Below are 23,634 nucleotides of genomic sequence, written 5' to 3' on the forward strand. Positions count from 1 at the left end.
TCACGTCTGAGCATGCCCATCCCACTCGTGGTGACAAATGCAAAAACAACAGTTGATGGACAGAATGCAGAACAATGTCATACATTCACCCCAGTACAGAGATCTGGGCCTAAATCCATCGTTTGTTTGCACTCCACACCACCCCAGTTCAGACATGGCCATATGCAAATCAGCCTTTGCCCTGTGCCTCATGGGAACAGTCCAGCCCGAAGGGCGGAACGTACCACACGCCCCCAGCATTTGTCACGCCCCCCCAGCACAAGCCCACAGCACAACGCAGACACGCCCACAAGGGACTACTTTGCTGGCACGGTTCTTTTACATTTTAAATGTATATGGTGGGCGTCTGCATAGCCAATGTCCTTCTGCTGCAACTGCCCTTTCCAACGCTGTATTGGGTGTTGTGATTGGTGATGTGGTTCCTGAGATTACCTGCCTCAAAGGTTTGGGATCTCTCTTTATTATATTAGTATGGATTGTATTAGCTTTTAAAGTGTAGTAAGTGATTATCTTACTGTGCCCCAAGATACAACAATCTTTGTTGGGGTTCTTCAATGATTCCCTTATTATCACCCTCCAACAGTGCCATTCATCTCTCCATAGTCCATCTCTCACATGTGTTTAATTTTTTTATAGCACCTCTCATACCAGTGTAGCGTGTTGACAAACTTTACATCACACAAATACAGAGACAATGAATCAAACATGTGTAAATCAGTGTGTAGAACATGTTACATAAGGGAAAGGGAACTACAAGGTGTAGGAGTCACATACCATCCATACTGGTATGCATTTTTTAAGAGTGCTTGGTCTGGAGAGGCACAAACTCAGGATTCAGAACATAACACAGCGGTTAGCCTTGACTTTAAGAGTATGAATTTATTTCAACCGAAACAAACCTTTTTTAGCAGCATCAGGATAATGAAAGACTAGGAAAAACATAACTTACTAACTTTTACCATGCAAGTTTGCAGGCAGCTCTTTGTTGGCACTTCAGAGCTCACTGTGCTGGGTTACGATTGTCTGTTATGAACTCCACATTAAGAAAATAATCTCTGTGACAAAAGCAGTAACCCATTGAGCTATGCATATAAAATACTTAGGGCCTCATTTATGAAAAGTGACGCATCACTGCGTGAACACAGCGATGCGTCACTTTTCATTGCGCCCTCCTTGCGACACCAATGATGCATCATATTTACAGTATGACGCATCATGTCGCAAGGAGTTACAGGTACGACAGTATTTCTGATGTTTCTGTAGGCGCAAAAATGACGCATTGCTGGAGTGTGTCACAAAAGTGATGCAATTCCAGCAAAGGGTCATTTCACATGGGCAAGTCCCATTTTAAATGTGTCTGCGTCAGTCTTACGCCTGCCATGAGGCAGGCGTAAGATATTGATGCATTTGCGTCCTAGAAGTGGCACAGTGAAATCTCATAGATTTCACTGCGTCACTTCTACGAGGCTTACTTGCGAAGGAACGCCCCCCGCATACATTATTCCTGGCGCAGGTATAATGTGGCGCAGTGGTTTACAAAGTGACACATCTACCTAGATGCGTCACCTTATAAATATGACGCAACATGGTGTATTTTTTACGCCGCTGGTGCGTCACAAAAAGTGATGCACCAGCGGCGCAAAAGTGACGCAAGGGGTCATAAATAAGCCCCGTTTAAAAAAATGCATAGTACATGTTCTTAGCAGCAGGCATTTAACCATCTGTGCTCCTTTAGATGAGTCAAAGCTGCCACTGGACAAAACTCCCATCTCTCTCCAGCAGGTATATTAATCACCAGAGTTATCTTAAACTTTTGTTGTTGCCCCAAAACTGCTGAAAATACAAGGGACTTTCAGTGCTTTTAAAACTGATGCCTGCGGACCCCCTGCGAATGTGTCACGGACCCATGGGGGCGACAGCGGACCTCAGTTTGAGAACGACTGATAAAGCCATTCGCTTTAGGACATCCTACTTACTTAAAAGGCAAATTGCGTATATCCAAAGGGAAAGAAACACTAGGAACAAATCTGATATTAAACTGGAGATCCCAAAAGTAAAGAAGACAAAGGGGCAGATTTACAAGCCCCTTGCGCCACTTTTGCGTCACTTTTAACATGGGAAAAGTGACACAAAAGTGGCGCAAAGGGCTTGTAAATCTGCCCCAAAATGCTAACCCGGGCCTCCGACTCCAAGACTATCAATATAATCAGCAGTGACACTGTTTCCTATTTAGGTTCATGTTTTATGTGCGAAGGGCACCGTTTCCCATTTGGCTCTGGCCACTCCATATGAATATATACATAACGTAAATAAATAAATGCACATGTGTAGGATATGTTTTCTTTCTCTTTTTCCTAAGGGTGTTCCTAGTTTCACCGCATTTGTTATGCATTTATTCATCGCTGTCTATTTCAAAAATGCAATTCCTTGATGCTCCCTGAATGCGCATATGTGGTGCATACATTATAAATATAATTTTGGAATCATACACTATCCCAACAAATTACAGTTTTAGCTCCTGGAATAAGTATTGAGCACTCGATTAAGTGATGTAGGACTGCCATCTAGTGGCGATTTGAGAAAACTACATCCCGTGTTAGGCAGGCAGAACAACTTGACACATCTAGGCTAGGTTTCCTAACTCTGCAGTACCACGTAATCTATTTGGTGCCAGTCCTGAACTTCCAATCACTGCTTTTGCTTCACCACTCCTGCTGAAAGGTGGCTCTGTAAACGTCTCACCACTTATTTTTGTTTGGTGTTTTAAGTTGTTAGCTGCTTCAGAAAACTATCACACTGAAGAGACTGAAGGCACAGATGGAGGGATGGAATAGGGAGATAGAAAGGATGGAATGAATGTGTTGAAAGTAATGATTAGGAGCGAGTGCCATAGCGGAAGGACATTAATTCTGGATTGTAATGATGCACTTTCTTCCCCCAATAACTCTCGGAGTCGGGTGACGGTGTCAACCTCTTTATTCAAGCTTTAACATACAAGGAGCGCAAAGCATGTCCTTCGCCCAGCCTGCTCGCGCTCTAATGCCGCGCTGCGCACACCGCGCCCTTACGTCACCGTACGTCACGTGGCTACGTGACGTACAACGTTGGCGCGCTCACTACATATCTCCCCTTTTTCCAACGAACTATATGTACAAGTCCTGACTCATGTCATAGTCTCTGAACCTTGCTGGTGGGACCACCGCCCTGCCCCTTCTCGTCAGTCTTACCGGGGACGTGGCAGTTGTTGCTTCTTCTCCTTGTCCGCCCCCTAGCGCGGCCGCGCTAGGCTCACTCTGGCTTCTGTCTTCTTCACTCTGCTGCTCTCCACTCGCCTCTTGATCCTCATGCCTTCTCTCACCAATGTCTAGGTCCTCTCCCCCATATTCACAGGGGTGGTCACTGCTGCTCTCACTTTCTCCTACATTTCCACTGCTACTCCAGCTGAGTATTTTGTTGCACCTGGCCATGCGGTCCTGCGACCACACATTGCCATCGCTCAGCAAGGCCGCCCTGCCTTTGACTTCCACTACTCGTAGGGGCTTGCTGTACTTGCTTTCACCCTTTTTCTGCAATGTGGGCAGTCTTACTCTCACCCATTCTCCTTTTTCTAGAGCTGTGTCCTTTACATTCCTCCTTGCATCGTAGTGTTTTATGTACACCGCTTGTGCTCTCTCTAGATTGGCTTGCACCACTGCCGGTGACCACTCGCTCTTAATGACTCTTTCCTTCCATATTCTGTTGTCCTGAGTGAAAGGCTCCCGGCCTCTAAGAATCTGGAAGGGACTATAGCCAGTGTTCGTGGGTGTTATCCGGTATGCCCACACCATGTGCCAAATCTCTGCTTCCCAGTCTTTGTTATCTGAAATAGCCGCTTGTATCGAGCCCATCACCACTCTATTGAAACGCTCCACCAAGCCATTTCCCGCTGGATGGTATATGGACGTGTGTTTTGTCACTATTCCGTTTCTCCGCATGAACTGAGACCATTTTTCAGAACGGAATTGGGGTCCGTTGTCGCTGAGGACACACTTTGGGATGCCCTCTCTCACAAAAGTTTCCGCCATGAAGCTCACTATCCTCTCCGTGTCCATGGTTTCTTCGATCCTCAATTCCGGCCATTTGGAGTAGCGATCCACCATTACGCATATGTACTTCTGTATTCCTTGTGCATTCAGTACTGGACCTAAAATATCTATGGACAGTTCCTCCCACGGATTTTGTGGAGGATCAATTTTTCCTAGGGCAGGGCGTAACGGTTTTAGTGTTTTGTCCGCGCCCTGGCACCTCGGACATTCTCTAACGTGTCTTTCCGCTCTTATGTCCATTCCTGGCCACCAATAATTCTGCTTGGCCCTTAGTTTCAACTTTCCCGCTCCCAGGTGGCCTTCATGTAACATGTCCAACAACTGGGATATCATCGTTGCCGGGGGTATGACTCTCTCCCCTCTATATACGAATATGCCCTGGTCATCCATAGACAGTTCCTCTCTCACTTCGAAGTAGGGGACAAGGCCACGCTCAGTCTTGCTTTTGTCTGGCCAACCCCTTACTATATGGGCCTTCACTTTTTCCAGGACAGGATCCTCTTCATATGCTGTTTTCCATTCCTGCTTACTTATGGACATTTCTAGGTCCTCGGTGAGTGCGACCCACTCTTCCGCCGCCTCACTACATTCTGTACTGGGCTCCATCGCTGCCGCCCGACTCAGGTAGTCCGCCACTTTGTTCCTATTCCCTGGAATGTGTTCCACGTCATATCGGAACTCCATTAATTTGAGTGACATTTTCGAGATCCTCGGCGTTGCCTCTGCGTGTCCGCTTGATGTGAGCACCTTGAGCAGGGGCTTGTGGTCGGTCCTCAAACGGAACCTGGTGCCCCACAGAAATTGCCGAAACCGGGACATGGCCCACACCACTGCCAACATTTCTTTTTCGATCACACTGTATCTTTTTTCAGTGTCATTGAGGGTGCGGGACGCAAAGCATATTGTTTCTACTCTCCCCTGGCCTCGGTCTTGCATGAGGACTGCACCCAGTCCTTTATCACTGGCATCTGTCGTGAGTATTGTGCTTCCTTGGGGGTCAAATCCTTGCAGAGGAATCGCCCCTGCCACTTTTCTCTTTATTACCCCAAATTCTCGCTGAGCGTCCTCTGACCACCGGAACTCACTGTTCTCTCTGGTTAGTAGCCTCATGTGATGGGTTTTCGAGGCGAAATGTTCTATGAACTTTCCGTAATATTCCGTCATACCCAGGAATGATCTGACCTCCTCCTTGTTGGCTGGTGATGGTGCGTCGCAGATCGCCTTCACATTTTCTCTCTTGGGAGTCACTCCTCGTGCACTTATCTCGTGGCCCAAGTACGTCACCTTTTCCATTCCTATGCGGCACTTAGCCCACTCTGCTGTGAGGCCTTTCCTTTCCAGGATACCCAATACCACCTCCAGTTTCTTGTCATGGTCAATTCTGTCGCGACCCATCACCAAGATATCATCCTGGAAGTATTGCACCCCCCGGATGTCCTGAAACAGCTGGTGCATTAGTTTTTGGAACACCCCCGCCGCCGAGGCGAGCCCGAACGGCATGCGGCGGAATCGATAGCACCCGGAGGGAGTTATGAAGGATGTCAAACTGCGGCTCTCCGGGTGTAATGCTATCTGGTGATACGCTGATGTTAAGTCTATGGTGGAGTACCACTGAACACCCCTCGTGCTGGCCAGCATCTCCTCTATCCGGGGAAGGGGGAACTTCTCTACCACTATGTTTTTGTTCAACTCACGTAGGTCCACGCATAGACGGACCTTGCCATTGGGTTTCTTCACCACCACCAACGGCGATAGCCATTCGGCACAGGCAATCGGCTCGATGATCCCTCTTTTCTCTAGCTGTTGTAGCTCCTCCTTCACGTCGTCCCTTACTGCCAACGGGATGTTTCTCACCTTGTGCGCTACCGGTACTGCTCCTTTTCTGAGTATGATCTTGTGCGCGAATTTGTCGAGCCTTCCAACTGAACCCCCAAAAACTGTTGGGAACTCCTTCCTCCATTTGTTCGTGTCCAGCCCTTCCTCCGGCTCCGTCAGCAATATTTGCTCCTTGCCACCCGGATCCAACTTGATCCCCAGGTCTCCTTGGTCGAGCCACCCCAGGACAGAAGAGCCTTTCTCGGAGACATACAGTTTGCACCTGGCCGCTCTGCCTCTGAACTCGAAGTTCAGCTTTCTGCATCCGGCCATGGGGATTCGGTCTCCATTGTAGGTGACGGGACGTATGTCCAGCTTATCCAGCTCGGGGCCCAGTTGTGGAGCAAACTTCTCCTCCCACACGTTTCTTGGGATTATGGTGTAAGGTGACCCTGTGTCTGCCACCACTTGGATTTCCACACCTCCTATCGTCATTTCCAAGATTGGCTTCATCGTTCTTCTTCCGTCGGTGCCTCGGCCTCGGTCGTTTACGCTCAGGATTTCGTCGTAGATGCAGAGGACTGTGACCACCTCTTCCTCGGCCGTCTCTTCTGGCTCCTCCACTTCTTGGGCCACGTACTTCACTGCGTTCTTGGATGCCTTCTTCCTGCACACTTTTTCATAATGGCCGACGATTCTACAAAACATGCATTTGGCGCGAAGCGCGGGGCACTTCCGGTCGTGCGCCTCGTGCGTCCAACTGCCGCATCTGTAGCAAGGCCGTTTGTTACTTCCGGCCGGTTTGCCGGGGTTGCCTGGGCTGCTTTGCCATTTGTTAGGGCCCTTTTCTGGCTGTTTCCGCGCCAGGTGATCTTTGTGGAGTTCCTCATTGTCCACTTTGTTCACCACCCCACTGGGCACGTTCTCTTTCTTCGTGGCCGCTGCACACCTTCGCGCCAGTTCAGCTCTCTTGACTATCACCAGCACGTCCTTGAGCGAGGTGTCTCCTGCGGCCCATAGCTTGTCCTGTACGCTCGTGCACGTAGTGTGCATCACCACTTGGTCTTTTATGAATTCACTTTCCCAGTTGGCGTACTTGCACGAGGCCGCCAGTTTCCTCAACGCCGCCACATACTCTTCCACCGTTTCCCCTGGAAGTTGTTTCCTTTGTTGGAAGTTAAACCTGTCCACTGAGACGCATACTGAGGGTTTGAAATATTCTTCCTGGTCTTCCATTGCGTGGGCGTATACATCGTCGTCATCTGTCTCTCTCTTCTTAGGTACCAAGCTTTTGTAGATCCTCAGGCCTTCTGGGCCCAGGTTTAGCAGCAGAATGCGTTTCTTTCTCGGCGCTTTGAATTTTTCCTCACTTTCATCTTCCAGCACTTCTATGAAATTATCTATGTATTCTTTCCAGTCCTCCCATTTCATGAGCGGCTCCCCCGGTCTGGGAAGGAACTGGACTGGCGCTATCGCGTAACCCGCTTGTGCGTTCATCTTCTCGCCCCGGGATGCGGGCAGCGTCCTTTCCAGGCTTCTCGGGCTCCCTGGCGCACCGTTTTGTTCTTCCTTCTTGAGTAAGGGTGGAGGGCTGCTCCTTTCAGCCCTTTGCTGCTCGGGTGGGGTAGCCAGTGCGGTTGCCGGTGGGCCTTGACCGTGACTGGCCTCCTGCTTTGGATGTGTCGCAGTTCTCCGACAGGTTAATCGCTGTGCGCCCACGGTGCTCTATTCCCCGTGCTGTTGGCTGCGTCGCGCTCCTTGTGGTACCCTCTCAGGGTGTGGTCGCTGTGCGTTCCCTCGGGCCTTCCTTGCTCGCTTCTGCGACTCCGCTCCGTTCCGCCGTACTTCACGTCGTCTGCGTAGTGGGGGTCGTGGGTCGCTATCCCACCCTCGTCGCCACTGTAATGATGCACTTTCTTCCCCCAATAACTCTCGGAGTCGGGTGACGGTGTCAACCTCTTTATTCAAGCTTTAACATACAAGGAGCGCAAAGCATGTCCTTCGCCCAGCCTGCTCGCGCTCTAATGCCGCGCTGCGCACACCGCGCCCTTACGTCACCGTACGTCACGTGGCTACGTGACGTACAACGTTGGCGCGCTCACTACATGGATGTATGTTTTTTTGTGCTTTATGTTTTCCTATATGTATCATGTCCAGATCAAAATGCTTTGTGACAACATAAACATGCCGAAATAAAAACAAATATTATCAGAATTTAGGAAACACTGCAACCTGAAACCAACTGCATTCACATGGGCATAAAGAGTATAAAAAGAAGGGTGACCTATGTCAGTACCTCTCCAGGGGCCTTATTTATGAAGGCCTTGCGTCAGTTTTGCGCCGCTGGTGTGTCACTTTTTGTGACGCACCAGTGGTGTAAAAAATGCGCCCTGTTGCGCCATATTTAAAAAGTGACGCATCTAGGTAGATGCGTCACTTTTTAAACCCCTGCGCCACATTATACCTGCGTCAGGTATAATGTATGCAGAGGGGGCGTTCCCCCGCAAAAAGCCTCGTAATAGTGACGTAGTGAAATCTATGATTTCACTGCGTCCCTTTTCAGGACGCTGCTGCGTCAAAATCTTGCGCCTGCCTCACAGCAGGCGTAAGACTGACACAAGCCCTTTCACATGGGGCTTTCCCCATGTGAAAGGACGCATTGCTGGAGTTGCGTCACTTTTGTGACACACTCCAGCAATGCGTCACTTTTGCGCTTACAGATACGTCAGAAATACTGACGTATCTGTAACTCCTTGCGACATGATGCGTCATTCATTAAATATGATGCATCAGGAATGTCGCAAGGAGTGCGCAGTGAAAAGTGACGCATCGCTGTTTTCACGCAGCGATGCGTCACTTTTCATAAATGAGGCCCCAGCTTCTTTGATGGTCTCCTTAGTCTAAACGATAAGCAGACGTTGGCAATCGGCCCATTCCCTACCCAATCCGGCAAATCCTATTTTCAATCTAGCTTTACCATGGTCTATACCTAGGTCTTTTTTAGGGTTGTGTAAAGTCATGTTTTTGTGAAATGAATCTCCCTGAATCTAGCATGAACATTGAGGAGCCTACTTATGAGGCAATAAGGTGCAAGATTGATGCACACCTTCCGACAGATTTTTGAATCCACGTAAAGCCACATTGCGTGGCTCTCAGTGGCTCCATAAATCTGTAGAAACGGAATGCAGAGGAAATCGTGTGCCTTTCTCATAAAAAAGCCCCTGAAAGCAGAGGTACTCCAGGGGTTCAAAAGTCCTGGGGCCTCATTTATGAAAAGTGACACATCGCTGCGAGAAAACAGTGATGCGTCACTTTTCATTGCGCCCTCCTTGCGACCCCAATGATGCGTCATATTTACAGTATGACGCATCATTGCGCAAGGAATTACAGATACGTCAATATTTCTGACGTATCTGTAAGCGCAAAAGTGACGCATTGCTGGAGTGTGTCCCAAAAGTGACGCAACTCCAGCAATGCGTCCTTTCACATGGGGCAAGCTCCATGTGAAAGTGCCTGCGTCAGTCTTACGCCTGCTGTGAGGCAGGCGCAAGATTTTGACGCAACAGCGTCCTAAAAGTGACGCAGTGAAATCTCATACATTTCACTGCGTCACTATTATGAGGCTTTTTGCGGGGGAACGCCCCCTCTGCATACATTATACCTGACGCAGGTATAATGTAGCGCAGGGGTTTACAAAGTGACACATCTGCTTAGATGCGTCACTTTGTAAATAGTGCACAACAGGAGGAATGTTTTACGCCGCCGATGCGTCACAAAAAGTGACGCACCGGCGGCGTAGAAGTGACGCACGGCCTCATAAATGAGGCCCCTGAAACGCTAGAGGTTGTTTCAAGTTCAAAAAGTCTCTAACCTAAGGTTTTACTGTCCCGGAAAGACACGTTCTGCTCGACAAGTCTCTTGTGGGTGCAATCTCACCCAATTTGCAAATGAATTGTGTAAAGTAAAATTCATGAGATTTTAGTGACATACAAAAGATTTCACCTGGTCTACATACTAGTCTTTCTGACTAGAAGCATTTCGTACAATTCCATTTTTGTTGTTGTCCTACACTCTTCCCTCCTCACAAGAAGGTGATTTTACTTTCTTTACTCTTCCAACTTTTGCCTGTAGTCCTTTGTTCTAGCCCTGATCCTAGGTTCAGGGAGGCTCCAGGGGCCTCATTTATGAGGCTGTGCGTCGCTTTTACGCCGCCGGTGCGTCACTTTTTGTGACGCACCAGTGGCGTAAAAAATGCACCTTGTTGTGCCATATTTACAAAGTGACGCATCTAGGTAGATGCGAAACTTTGTAAACCCCTGCGCCACATTATACCTGTGCCAGGTATAATGTATGCAGGGGGGGGCGTATTGACGCAAGGAAGGGTCGTAGAAGTGACGCAGTGAAATCTATGAGATTTCACTACGTCACTTTTAGGGCGCCGTTGCGTCAAAATCTTGCGCCTGCCTCACAGCAGGTGTAAGACTGACGCAGGCCCTTTCACATGGGGCTTGCCCCATGTGAAAGGATGCATTACTGGAGTTGCGTCATTTTTTTGACACACTCCAGCAATGCGTCACTTTTGCGCTTACAGATACGTCAGAAATACTGACGTATCTGTAACTCCTTGCGACATGATGCATCATACATTAAATATGGCGCATCTGGAATGTCGCAAGGAGTGCGCACTGAGAAGTGACGCATTGCTGCTTTCACGCAGCGATGCGTCATTTCTCATAAATGAGGACCCAGGAGTCTAGGGCCTTGTATCCAGATATTTCCTTTGTTCTCACCATGTGTTTGCCCACCATTTGTGTGTGTCTGTGTTTGTGTGAAAGAATTGATTCATCGTTTTACTTCAGCTTTTACAAGCATTTTAACTGTGGTAATTATTGCGTTGTGCTGTTTGTGTTTGGGAAATTTTTACATTTCATTTTAAAATGTGCTCACTGTTTCCATTTTGCTATGCATTGGAATGTATTATTGCTGCTTTACTGTTGGCATACTAGCCCTTGGATAAACACTGTGGGCCCGATTCACAGAATGAACTTAAGACTCAATCCTAAACTTACTACTATTTTGGTATTCACAGAATGCACTTACTACTTTTGGCATTCACAGAATGCACTTACTACTTTTGGTATTCACAGAATGAACTTACTACTTTTGGCATTCACAGAAGTTAGGATTTTGTCTTAAGTTTGTCTTAAGACAAAGTTAAGACAGACTTAAGACTGACTTAAGACACAATCCTAACTTCTGTGAATACCAAAAGTAGTAAGTTCAGTCTGTGAATGCCAAAAATAGTAAATGCATTCTGTGAATACCAAAATAGTACTAAGTTTAGGATTGAGTCATGAGTTCATTTTGTGAATCGGGCCCTATGACTTGTATTTCATTGACTAGATTACCCAAGTTTCACTGACTTATGGATTTATTTTGTTTGCCTGCAGGTGCACGAGATGTCCCTCTTGATACTGAGATGGAGAGAAGTCTGTGCATTAGCTGACAGCCACACCAGAATCCTCTGCTTAGTGCTCTGGCCCAATCTGACAGATGGGATTTGCTGGTGATAGGCTTCTTGGGAAGACCAGTGTGAAATAATATTACAATAATCTAAATGAGCTGTGCTGAGAGCTCCTGTCCATAGAACCCGGTAGTCGGTTTGGAGTAAAAGAAAATGCTGATTTTTTCATTAACTGCCCCATTGACCAGAGGTATAAATAAAAAGGTACACATAAAATGTCAGAATCACAAAATATCCCTGGAATTCTTTGGGGAGGGTGGTGGGGGTTCAATGACTCAGGGCAGGTCAAAGTGTAATGAGCCAGGTTCCGTTGCGCCCATGACTAGGATCTCTGTTTTGTTTCCTGTTTATGCAGAGAAAACGGAGGGTTTCATTTACAAACTTTTGGCACAGGGCAGCGCTGCCCTACATCAAAAGAAAAGGCAGGAATGTGCAGTATCTATAAGATACGGCGCATTCCTGTCCTCTTCTCCAGTGCTGGCACACAATTGGCTGCCATGCACCAATCAAGGCATTCTTGCACCATGGTGCAAGGGTGTCTGTGATGTGAGAATTATTGTTCTCACTAAACAATAAATAAAGATGATTTATTCCTTCTGTGTGTGCTGCTGAATGCAGCACACATAGAAAGAGGAAGAAAAGAGGAGAAATACATTATTTTCCTCGTTGTGCCTCCCCTACTCCAAACCCGGAGAGGCGTAGGCTTTTGACTCTGCAAATGTGTCAAATGCCATGGATGTTACGTGGAAACACCCACCGCAATGCCCATGGCACACCTCCCTAAGGCAGCACAAGGCAACAAAGCAACTTGTGCTGCGTTTCCTCACTCCATATCTACGATGACACTTAAAGCCACACAGGGGGGCTTTGAGTGGCTTTGTCGATATGGCACTGCACTGTGTGCCGCTGGAACGTCAATAAAAGTGATGTTCCTGCAGCACACAGGGGCGGTCTCAGGTGATCATGGCATTCACCACACTTTGCTTGAAGGATGCTACTGACCAGAGCTCCAGGTTCGAGGCCCCAAACCCACTGTGGACTAAGCTCTTTTGCCCCCTGAGTTCACTTCTGCTTCCACTCCTGACACTCAATGCTTCGCTTCGTCGAAATCCTCCTTGACTTCTGTCACAGTCTTTTCTACCCCCGCAACTTCTTCATGAGCATCTCCAACATGCACACCATGGGCCTCATTTATTAGAAATGACGCATCGCTGCGTGAAAGCAGCGATGCGTCACTTCTCAGTGCGCACTCCTTGCGAAATACCTGATACGTCATATTTAATGTATGACGCATCATGTCGCAAGGAGTTACAGATACGTCAGTATTTCTGACGTATCTGTAAGCACAAAAGTGACGCATTGCTGGAGTGTGTCACAAAAGTGACGCAATGCCAGCAATGCGTCCTTTCACATGGGGCAAGCCGTACCATTGTGAGACACAATGGTACGGTTGTGAAAACACTATGTGGAGTCGACGTTTCGATCCCTCTTGCTCAATTACATGGGACTAGTCAGTAATTCAGCCATTGGCTATTTTTCTTCCTATTTTCTGTTGTGTCTAACACTCTCTGGCAATACTTCTATCCAAACACTGAGTTAAAAGTGGCCAGTATTGCTCCCCTTTTTGCCTGTAAATTTCTCCCTTATTTGTTGTTTGTCCTTCTTGAGTATGGTACAGGACTGTGCCTCTTAACCATTTATTCTTGTTCATCTTTTTCAAATAAATACCCTGTCCGGCTGGACAGAGGACAAAATATAGTTTCCTATTATGGCCTATATTACATTGTTTCTCTTGATTTTGATAAGCTAAGGACCTTTGTTGCTCATAGCCTCCCCAAAAAGCAGGGCAAGGAACACTCAGGCACCCCGTGCGATTCATGGTACAAGGAGGACTTTCGAGTGGGCAAGAAGCTCCTATACAAGGTCCTAAAGAGCACAAGTCATGCAAGAGGCAGGGCTACTATGAGAAAGTACTATCAGTAACCAAAAGGGGATGAGAAGAGGCCAATTGGAATGATCTGATCCAGGCAGCAAGATGCAAAGATACCACTACCTTCTGGAAAATAGTGGTGCATGGTAGTAAGGATGAATCTACCTGTATTTAGCATTATCTAGACCCAAGCACCTGATCTAGACATTTTCCTTATCTTTACTCTGAATCTGTGGAGTATGCCCAGGCGCCTCAAGGGACACTGAGTGGCCTTTTAAATAATGGTATAGATGATGGAGCTCACTTTAGCCTAGAAGAGACAAGGAACCCCATCAATGCCATTAGGTTGGGAAAGGCTCCAGGGCCGGAATAAATTCGGGGTGAGGGATCGACTTAGGCATGATAAGGATGTATGGGCACCTACTGTAAATCTACTCCGTAATAAAGTGGCTTCAGGAGCCACGGTCTCTCCGACATGGAGAGGAGCTGATATAGTCCCCAGATTAAAACAAGCATTTGCAATGCAAGAAGTCATACATTGGTGGCAGTGTGCGTTATTAGCATTGCAAATGAAAAAGTTTGTTAGATTTATTTTGTTGTCCGAAAACACCACAGCAGTAGCATAAGTAATCAAAGAAATTCCACAAAGCAAGGAAAGGGTGCAGTACCACAGGCTGTTACTAGGGGTCCCTGTGGAGTTGTAAAGGGCCCTCTATTAGACTCATACTCCACTAAGGATCGGTAGAGGCATCAGAAATCCGGCACATCCATTGACGCAAAAGTCACGCATTGCTGGATCCGTGTCGCAAGCACAACGTAACTCCAGCAATGCAGGGGGAGGCCAATCCTCATTGTGCTGCGTCACTCCTTATGCCTGCTTCAAGCAGGTGTAAGAATTTGACGCAGTGGCGTCCTAGAAGTGGCGCAGTGAAATCTTGTAGATTTCACTGCGATACTTCCACAAGGTTTTTTTGTGTTGGAACGCTCACCCTGCATACATTATATCTGACGCGGAGGTATAATGTGACGCAGGGCTTTACAACATGACACATCTCCATAGATGCGTCACGTTGTAAATGGACCACATTTTACGCTGCTGCTACGTCACAAAAAGTGACGCAACGGCGGCGCAAAAATTACTCAAGGAGCTTGTAAATCTACCCCTTGATCACCTTTGCTAACACACACATTCTTGCATGCATGCACACAAGCATGAAATTAATTTCCACTCAGTGTTGATTGCCTTAGGCCTACATTCTTTCTCGAACATGAATGAGCATAATGGCCTGTATGGAGCATGGAAAACAATTACAAATATGCATCATAAACATACACATGCTACATTAGTGGTCTGTTGGGCGTTTATTGTTTCATAAGCAGATAGAGGCACACACACACACACACACACACACACATACGAGTACATGTTGAGGGCTGTTACTTGTGGCTGTCAACTTTTAACTTTCTCTCAAACCAATGTATTCTGTGTGTTAACTATTGTGTTGAGCTTCATGCCTCCTGGGGGGGCATGTTATCAAGAACGGCGTTAAAATTATCGCCGGTTTAGCGTCAGAAAACTACCGCTAAAGCAGCGATAATGGGCTTGATAAAATGCCCTCGAGAATTCCAATAGAAGCCCAGGTTAGATGTGCAGGACATCTAACCTGGGCTTCTATTGGAATTTTATAATGCATAATATCAAGCCCATTATCGCTGTTTTAGCAGCAGTTTCCTGCCGCTAAACTGGCGATAATTCTAACGCCGTTCTTGATAATATGCCCCTTAGTTGGTGAAAATTAGATGGCCTTGAATATATTGCAGCTTCCTTGGTCATTTTGTTACGTGTCATGCTGTCCCAACGACCTGACCTCAAGTTCTAAAACAGAAATACCATCCCACATTGTTGACAAATGTTTGACATTCAAGAAGAAAAAGTCACTGCAAACCTTTCCCGAAGGCACTGCCTTCCACCAGTATCTACCTGACCACATACAGTCATTTACAAGATATGATTGGCCGACATTGCTGCAGTCAATAGAAACAGATAAAAAAGTAGATTACCAACAGATAGCGACAAAACACCTATGTTTTAGAGTCCAGATTAATCACAAAGGCAGCTACAAATTGTGAAAGAAGTTGAGTCCCAGGGCATTGGTTGGATTACAGCCAGAGCTCCTTATTTAATGTGGACAATGAAATATCACCTAACGCCTTTGCACTCAGGCTTCGGACGCGTATTACCAGATGAGTTCATGTTTCACGGAACTTCTTCTTTATTAAAGGCATATTTGGTCTATAAACTAAACGTATATGGAATGTGCAATAAGTAAGTTTAGTTTTAGGCCAACTTTACACATCTCTTTAGGGCACTTCATTCTGATGCTAAAATCAAGGGGTCCGATACACAGAATGAATTTAAGACTCAATCCTAAATGTAATACTATTTTGGTATTGACAGAATGCACTTTCTACTTTTGGAATTCACAGAATGCACTTACTACTTTTGGTATTCACAGAAGTTAGGATTTTGTCTTAAGTCTGTCTTAAGTCTGTTTTAAGACAAACTTAAGACAAAATCATAACTTCTGTGAATACCAAAAGCAGTAAGTTCATTCTGTGAATGTCAAAAGTAGTAAGTGCATTCTGTGAATGCCAAAATAGTAGTAAGTTTAGGATTGAGTCTTAAGTTCATTCTGTGAATCGGGCCCCATATATCTGTTCATCCTGGGATTGTCAATTGTTTTCGTAATTAAGGTGGGTACTAGAGTAGGGGCCCCTCCCTGGGCCTTTCTAATCTCATCATAGGGCCCCTGGCAGCCATCATCTGCCACAATAGTGACATGACATGTGCGACCTAAATAGGGCTACCAAGAGGCTAAAGTACCTATACAGACTGATGATGCCTTAGATTGTGCTTCTAATCCGAGGGCATCGAGCATCTCACTTTGCAACTTGGCAAGATGTTGAGTAAATTGCAGTTATTTTTGGTTATGTTGGGAAAAAAATGTCAGTCCTGTTGCTGTAAGGTGTTTGAAGGGTGGAAAGGGATTTTATAATGGCCTCAAATACCTGAACATCTGTATTAAAAGAGGTACACACCACTTCATATATACAATACTAGATTCATTCTGGGTGACACGCAGAGGTTGTGTCATAAATAGAATTACTTCAAGCTATCTTTGTGGGGTCAAATTGGAAGAAGGACAATAACATTGCTGGTAAATAGTATATGCATTTTAACCCCTGCGCTGCGGCCGCAATTTTACTGCTGTGCGGTAAACAAAAGAACAGGGCGGGGCCATGACGAACCCCAGCCGTCATCAGCACACGCTCACCGCGGGGCGTGACAGCTGGGGTTCGTCACCAGCATGGGAGGGGTTCATGCTCTAATCCTGATTTTCACTAAGAAAGACATAAAACATACAGAAAAGGTATTAAGCAATTTCCGTGGGTGAAATTACAATATAGCCAAAACACCACGATCAGTATTAAAAAAGATTGCAAATTTCAGGGCGTAGAGTACCCCAATTTGAAGAAATACCATCAATCTTATTTCAGCAGTAGATATATGTATGGGTTAAAGCCCACAGAATTGTGTGTGGCTTTACGACTGGCAAATCTGGTTCAATGTGGTTATTCCCCATTCCACGAGGTTTAACTCATAATTGTATTGTATTGAATTGGCATGGTGCTTCTGCACAGCAGTGTAGATCTGTCATGTGGAATTTGGACCTTTCCAATACCATCCAACTTGTAATAAAAGTCCTAGCTTAGTTCCCCTCTCTCCCTCCAGCGGTGGATGTTCTATGTGGTGGTGCATGGTGTATATTATCTCTCTCTTTCTCTCTCTCTAGGGGATATTTTCAACAAAATGTCAGAGCGCGGTTTTACGCCAAAATTGGCAATGCTGTGCTCTGACATTTTAAAACGCATAGAGGCGCTATATTTACAAAAATACGGCACATCCATGTGTTTCCCCCAGCTTTGGCACTAATAAAGCTGCCTAGCACCAGCATAGGCACCCATGTGCCATGTTGCAAGAGGGACTGAGCTGCAGAGGCGATTCTTGAATCTTGAAAGCTGATTTGCTCTTGGAAAGAGCAAAAAACAAGGCGAAATTAATAATTTCTCCTCGTATCGCCAGTACAGGACCAAATATTCCCTGGTCTTAGTTTTTGGTGCTGCCCCAGCTTTGTAAATATGGGGCAGAGTCAAAAAGGAATGGATACTGCGGTGGAACGCCCACTGCAACACCCATTGCATGCCCCTTTCATGCTAAGTGAAGCGTGAAATGGGGCCGTATTTACAAGGCGCCGCTTTGTAAATAAGGATAAGAAAGTATCACCACCAGAACGTTGCTAAAAGGGACGTTCTGGCAGCAATATCCCCTTGTACATATGCCCTTCTGTTTCTCTCCTTCCAGGTGGGGTGCTATCTGTCACTCAGCCAGATGCAGTAAACTAGATCTAAAACATGTCACTAGAAACAATATATAGTGACTATGGCAAACAGGGAGGTAGACTCCATCGCAGAGACTGGGGGGCAGATTTATGAGGCCGTTGCGCCTCTTTGCGCCGCAATTGCGTCACTTTATTTGACGCAACTGCGGCGCAAACAATGCGCCCTATTTACAACGTGACGCATCTAGGAGATGCGTCACGTTGTAAAGCACTGCGCCATAAGGAGGCGTTCCTGCGCAGGGGGGGGGCATTCCTGCGCAGGAACGCCTCCTGAAAGTGGCTGAGTGAAATCTATGAGATTTCACTCAGTCACTTTCAGGGCAATGCTGCGTCAAAACCCTGCGCCTGCTTGAAGCAGGCGTAGGTCTTGATGCAGCATTGTGCGGATGGTGTACCCCCGAGCCTTGCTGGAGCTGCATCGCGCTTGCGACGCAACTCCAGCAATGCGCCACATTTCCGGCACAGATGCGTCACGCATCTGTGCCGTTTTTGCACCTCTGCTGAGTTTACAATTTCAGAAAACGAACTGTCATCTGTATATCTCCTCTATTGTGTTATTTTAAGCTGAATTGCTTGGTAATGTTTTTTAATGCCATTTTATTACAGAGGCAAAGTTACTAGGGGCCTCATTTATGAAAAGTGACGCATCGCTGCGTGAAACCAGCGATGCGTCACTTTTCACTGCGCACTCCTTACGACATTCCTGATGCGTCATATTTAATGTATGACGTATCATGTCGCAAGGAGTTACAGATACGTCAGTATTTCTGACGTATCTGTAAGCGCAAAAGTGACGCATTGCTGGAGTGTGTCACAAAAGTGACGCAACTCCAGCAATGCGTCCTTTCACATGGGGAAAGCCCCATGTGAAAGGGCTTGCGTCAGTCTTACGCCTGCTGTGAGGCAGGCGCAAGATTTTGACGCAACAGCGTCCTAAAAGTGACGCAGTGAAATCTCATAGATTTCACTGCGTCACTATTACGAGGCTTTTTGCGGGGGAACGCCCCCTCTGTATACATTATACCTGACACAGGTATAATGTGGCGCAGGGGTTTAAAAAGTGACGCATCTACCTAGATGCGTCACTTTTTAAATATGGCCCAACGAGGCGCATTTTTTACACCGCTGGTGCGTCACAAAAAGTGACGCACCGGCGGCGCAAAACTGACGCACGGCCTTCATAAATAAGGCCCTAGGTACTTGCAGTGTTGCTGTTAGGAAGCGAGGCCGAAGACAGTGCTTATCGCTTATAGCTTGAGCATGGAGGAGCAGGGCTCCAAACCTGCTTCCTCTAAGTTCTGCTCGGCAAAGGAATGGCTGGCAGTCATCACACAGTGTTAGCACTGTCTGGACTGAAGCTGTACACATGTCAATGCACTAAGCAGCATCATGCTGACTATGAACTACAATTCCCAGAAGGCCTTGGACTCTCATGTATTTTCGAGAGATGGCGGCCATCTTAGATATCTTGGTAGAGCTTCTCTTGTGGTCCACAGCATCATAGCAGAGCTATTGTGCTTCAATGTTCCCACAGCCAGGACCTTGCTACACACATCTTAGGTTTCTTTGCCAAAGACCCTTTGCTTCTATATGATTTCCATTGATGGCCATTGGGAATACAGAGAAGTATTCAGAAAAGTCATATTGTGATGAAAACAAACTTTGAGCTGTTTATCTGAACTTTTCTAAGAGTGGGATTGTTACATTGAACAACTGGTTATCATGTGACAGAATAGGAAGGATTCTTACACTGGACTAACAGCCTGATTCATCAAGCCGAAATCGGCTCGCAAAGGGCCAGATTCTGAGAATCTGGCCCTTTGCGAGCGCTATTTTTGCATTTGGGATTCATCATCCCAAATGCAAAAATCGGTAATAGCGATTTCGCTATTTTGCGAGCAATTACATTTAAGGAATCTCTATTTGAGATTCCTTAAATGCAATTCATCAACCAATTAGAAATTGCGAAATCGCAATATTTGGTCGCAATTTACCACCAAGTCTGACTTGGTGGTAAATTGCGAAAAAAGAGTAAAAAGCACTTTAGTGCATTTTTTTCTTTTGCATGTTACACACACACATGTCCTTTGGACATGTGTGTGCGCAACACCTGTTCAAATGTGCATTTAAGGGGTGCTACAGGGTGTCCTTTGGACACCCCTGGCACCCTTCAAATCGCTATCTTATTTGCGATTAGCAAATTGCTAATCGCAAATAAGGAATTCTCCCCATTCATTCCTATGGGCCTTTTGGCCCATAGGAATGAATGGGGAGTTTTTCCTTATTTGCAATTAGCAATTTGCTAATCGCAAATAAGGAATGTGTAGGAATCGCATTTTATTTTGCGATTCCTACATGAATCCCGTTTTGCGAGTCTCTAATAGCGATTCCTTATGAATCGCTATTAGAGACTCGCAAAACGGGTCTTTGATGAATCAGGCTGTATGTTCCATATGTATATAGGAAGGCCATGCAATGGCATTAGAGTTCTAGTATGCTCTTACATATTGCTAGAATCAGGGAATAAAACAATATGAATGTTGGTGGTTATCTTGCAGTTTAACTGATGTGCAGCTATTTGAGGTACTTATTCTATCTATGGTTACTTTTCAGCAATTACTCGTCACATCAAAGCACTGGAATTTGGTTACACAGGGATATTTTGAAGGTATATTCATTCACTACTATAGTTACGCATAGAATTCTATATGACAAATACCTTTAGATATCTCTATGTCTTGTAGTGGTGGAGTTATGTGTTTCTGTTTTCTCTTTTAACAAATTCCCCTTTCCCTGCTTCTATAACTGGCAATGGTATTCCTGTGTATGTGGTCACTTGTGGGAATGGTGAGAGACAGAAAAATAATACTTTCTATTGTAAATGTAAATGTATTGGCATTTATATAGCGCACTACTTACCCGTAGGGTCCCAAGGCGCTTCGACCGCTGCGAAACCCTTCCTGGCTTCCCTGAGAGATGGTCCCTTAATGGGTATCTCCAGGGTGAGACCAGGCATCCCCCGCGGTCTGGTGGGGCCGTTAGTGAAGATGAGGCAAGCTAATGCCCAGAGTTGCCGAGTGTGAACGCTGATCAGAGTGGGCACCGAGGCGAGAGAATTATCGAGTCCGCTGACCCTGGTCCAGAAACCTGCCGCGCCGGGAATCGAACCCTGGTCCCGGGCCGTCCTCTGCTCTCGGGTCTGCCGCCTCTAACCAGTGAGCCTTGGATTCAGAGCACCAAGTTTAGTGCACCTGATTGTTATGACCCAAGATTAATTTCCTTAAACACATTTTAAATGCTGTGAACCCTTTCCCCCTCCCTAAACATTCACTGAAAGTTTCTATCTGAATACTTTATGTATAGACCATTAGCCTCACTTATCCACTCTCTTGGCCAGTCTATATTTGGTTTCTCTTCTGAAGTTTGCATCCAGGTTTTTACCCACAGGCCTTTCTGTGATTTTCAGATCAATATGAGCATCCTGACAGTAGTAGATGCAGCAATCAATGGGAGATATTCTGAAGAACTTGCGATAATCATTGCCAAAATCGGTTAACGCAATCTTTCATATTGCCGTATCGCCGGAAAATAACTCTGTGTTAACGTCCTTTTAACAACACGGCAGTAACATGCGATAGTTTCCCAATAACGCGTCAAATGTCCACGATAAAGTCACCGGGACGGCGATAAAAATCTAAACCTGAATGTAAAAAAAGTTGTGATGGGCCCAACCGCGATAAAAAAGTCTGCGATAATCTTCACCAGGCCTGCAATTCACACACGTCAGGCTGGAAAAATCACTATAAAAGTAGAAATAAAACCACAAACAAAACCAAAACAATGGCAAAGCACAATGAAGGTAGCGGAGCAAGTACAGAGGACAATCAGAATCAAACAATCAGGACCAGCCTGGGACCTCGGGGTCAGGGAAGGGCAAGGAGAAGAAGAAGAAGAGGAAAACGCAGTTCAGACCACAGGAAGACAGGATCCTGATAACAGAGGTGATAGAACACCATCAACTACTATTCCTCACCTCAATGTGTCATTGGCAACAAAAAATTGAATATGGCAGTCCATTGGGGAAAAGGTGAATGCAGTCGGGTGCTGAGGACAATGGAAGAGGTCAAGAGGCTGATGGATGATGGAATGAAGGAATGATGTGAAGCGCAAAACCAAGCAGAAACTCAGCAACAACCAGAAGGCAGCAATGCAAACTGGAGGTGGGAGTCCAGCGCCACAGGAGGAGCTGGATGAGATGGAGGAAATGGTGTCCACAGTCATCAGTGTGGAGACGGTGGCAGGAGTTGGGGGACCGGACACTGCTCAACAGCAACAGGGTGAGTAACGACCAGTGACTGAGTGGACGTGGGGAGATGGGCTCAATGGCACACATGCACAATTAAGTATAGCACAGTGCACACCCACAATGACTCTGGATCATGTCCCTAACCCCCTTGGCACACAGCAGCACACCTAGAAACAGCAAGTAGGCCCCGTCGACTATGTGCCCAGAGGGGGCCCTACCCACACACCAACAATCTCACAACCAACCCATGCACATGTGCTAAACCCGGCAAAGCGGCATGTCTGTGAGCAACACTGACAATGCAAGTGACACTGCATGACGAATAGCATTGCTGCAGTCAATATATCATGAAATGTTGCACGCCATGACACTGAGGTGGCTGAGTGTGGACCATATTCGTAAAGGAGCAGGTCACACTCTGACACATCCATTTGCACAAACAATCCCTGACGTCAACAACGCTTCTGCAGACAAACCATGCCCCAGACTCCCAACTCCCACCAAGACCCCAATGTACCCAAGTCTGAAACATCTCAGCACTGTATAAGCACAGAAATCAAAGGCACGCCACATGAAAGGGGTAAGTGCAACAAAATCAGAGCTGCAGGGGTGACTCTCCCAAAATGCAGCACACACACATAACATTCGGAGCACATCAACTTTGACAACAATGTGGTACAACCGCAAAACACTCACAACAGAACAGAGGACACAACAGGTGCCGACTGTGTGTAGAAACTGACCAATCACATTTGGCATAGCAGGGAAATGTAAGCTGATAATGTACAAGTACAAACACACATCGGTGATGTTGTCAAAATATCCACTGTCCCGCATCAAATAGCCAGCTCCTCCCAAACAGTCGCAATGTACACTGTCATGCAGTCTGTATGTAAACTTGTACAATACGTCAACATACATGTGAACACAATATTAAACTGCATCTCCCCTTCACATTGCCGAGGGAGAATCAACACTTGCTGCAGAGCAGACCCAACAACTCTTCACTGATGAGGAAGAGGACCTCCCCACCTTTGACACCAATGCCCTCCAACAGCTCATGGACAACCTCAGCACCCCACCTCCAGGAGCAGGGCAGCCCTGCTGCATCCATGAGACCCCACCACCTGTACAGACCACACAGCAGGAAGCTCCCACCACCACGGCTGCCTCCCAGGATCCCCACGAAGAACACATGGCCTTCTGGGGTGCCAGGAGAAGATGGTCTAACAGGTGAGGGTGGGGTTTGACCTCATGTATCCAAACTAGATGCCATACGTGGGTGTCTAAGTCCTATCAGGGACCACTCACAGTCCCTAACAGACACCCACAGTCCGCTCCATGCTCTCCAATGATCCATGGCTGACATCGCTGGAATCCTGACTCTGAGACAAGAACAACTGTCTAATCAGAGTGGCTCCAGCGATGTCAGCCGGGAGTTGGGACACATCCGGAAAATCATGGAGAACATGGAGCGGACGCAGGCAGAAAGAACGGTTGCCACGGCTGCACAC

This window comes from Lissotriton vulgaris, chromosome 1_1 (genome assembly GCF_964263255.1).
Source record: "Lissotriton vulgaris chromosome 1_1, aLisVul1.2, whole genome shotgun sequence".
Classification (NCBI taxonomy): domain Eukaryota; kingdom Metazoa; phylum Chordata; class Amphibia; order Caudata; family Salamandridae; genus Lissotriton; species Lissotriton vulgaris.